The sequence below is a fragment of the Neomonachus schauinslandi genome, chromosome 1, assembly GCF_002201575.2.
Source record: "Neomonachus schauinslandi chromosome 1, ASM220157v2, whole genome shotgun sequence".
Lineage (NCBI taxonomy): Eukaryota > Metazoa > Chordata > Mammalia > Carnivora > Phocidae > Neomonachus > Neomonachus schauinslandi.
Window position 1 is genome coordinate 64,078,947 of NC_058403.1, and position 2,100 is coordinate 64,081,046.

The 2,100-nt window shown below is 36.8% G+C and overlaps 1 non-coding gene across 1 annotated transcript; it reads left to right on the plus strand.

Moving 5' to 3' along the window:
* Window positions 1-1,366: 1,366 nt before the first annotated feature.
* Window positions 1,367-1,497, plus strand: LOC123327012. Its single transcript, XR_006539262.1, has one exon. It is a non-coding gene; the product is annotated as a small nucleolar RNA SNORA63 (small nucleolar RNA).
* Window positions 1,498-2,100: the final 603 nt, after the last annotated feature.

The window sequence follows — 2,100 nt, forward strand, 5'->3', positions numbered from 1 at the left end:
CTGAATGGGTGTTTTCATTTTCTTTGGGTAAGTACCCAGTAGAGGTATTACTGGATCATATGGTATGTTTATTTATTTTTTTAAAGATTTTATTTATTTTTAATTTTTTGAGGAAACCCTATGCTGTTTTCCACAGTGGTTTCACCAACTTACATTCCCACCAACAGTGCATGAGGGTTCCCTTTTCTCCACGTCCTCACCAATACATGTCATTTCTCATCTTTTTGATATGAGCCATTTTGACTGGTGTGAGGTGATATCTAATTCTAGTTTTGATTTGCAGTTTCCCTGATGATAAGCGATGCTGAGCATCTTTTCATGTGTCTGTTGGTTCTCTATATGTCTTCTTTGGAAAACGTCTAATAAGATCCTCTGCCCATGTTTAAATTGGATTTCTTTTTTTCTTTTTTTTTTTGGTGTTGAGAGAAAAGTTTTTAATTAAGTTTTTCCTTATATTATTCTCATAAATCAAATATTTCTTTGTGGCTACCCACAAATAAAGTGTGGTTCACTAAGATATTAAAGGCTATGACAAACTGTGTCAGCAATTAAAATATTTTTTTTTAAAGATTTTATTTATTTATTTGACAGAGAGAGACACAGCGAGAGAGGGAATACAAGCAGGGGGAGCGGGAGAGGGAGAAGCAGGCTTCCCGCTGAGCAGAGAGTCCGATGTGGGGCTCGATCCCAGGACCCTGGGATCATGACCTGAGCCGAAGGCAGACGCTTGACGACTGAGCCACCCAGGCGCCCCAGCAATTAAAATATTTTAATAATCATTTTTAATATGTTTATTCTTTAATACAATAATTTTTCTCATTTAATTAGAATATTATTTTTATTAAGATAATTATTGACATAAATGAGTTAAATATCTATTATGTTAGTATTTGTTTTATTTTTCCAGCTTGTTCTATGTTCCTTTTATTGTATTCTTTAACTCTCATTTTCCCATCCATTAGCTTTTTAAAAAAACAGCTCTATGGAGCTACAAATTCCATATAATAAACCGCCAATATTTAAAAGTGTCAATTTGATAACTTTTGACATGTATATACATCTGTAAAACCATTCTTGCATTTAAAATAATGAACAGGTAGTAAAAGTCCCAATTTTGTTTCTTAAAAACAAAGTTGTTTTGGCTATTCTAAATACTGCATATTTCCACATGAATTTTAGAATGAGGTTATCAATTTCTATAAGAAGGGCATCTGGGATTTTGATTAGGATTGCATTACATCTATAGATGAACTCAGGGAAAATCAACATCTTAACAATATTGAGCCTTCTACCCCTTGTCTTAGTCAGCTTAACTGGTACAACAAAATACCATAGACTGGGTGGATTATAAACAACAGAAATTTAGATGCAGGATCTAGTTACAATGTAGCTGTAAAGTGCTGCCTTGGCTTTGCCCCCTGCTCAAAATAAAGCTGTTACCTTTCTAGCCCTGTCTGCCATGGTGCTTAGCAGCCAGGGATGCATGGTCTCAGACATGTTTACCAAGTAAAACACTGACTTGAGGGGCGCCTGGGTGGCTCAGTCATTAAGCATCTGCCTTCGGCTTAGGTCATGATCCCAGAGTCCTGGGATCGAGCCCCGCATCGGGCTCCCTGCTCAGCGGGGAGTCTACTTCTCCCTCTCTCACTCCCCCTGCTTGTATTCCCTCTCTCACTGTGTCTCTCTCTGTCAAATAAATAAACCTTTAAAAAAAAAATAAACAAATAAACACTGACTTGAATAAAAAAAAGAAAACAACAGAAATTTATTTCTCATGATCTTGGCTGAAGTCCAAGATCATGGTACAAGCATGGTTGAGTTCTAGTGATAGCCCTTTTCCAGTTTACAGATGGCTGACTTGTATCCTCACATGATGGAAAGAGAGTTACCTAGCTCTCTGGCCTCTTCTTATAAGGGCACTAATCCCATTTATATGGGCTCCATCCTCATGACCTAATTATCTTCCAAAGGCCCTGCCTCCAAATATCATCACATTGAGGACTAGATTTCAACAAATGAATTTGAGGGGACATAAACATTCAATTCATATCATCTATGAACAAGGTGTATGTCTCCATTTACTTAGGTTTTCTTTCTCTC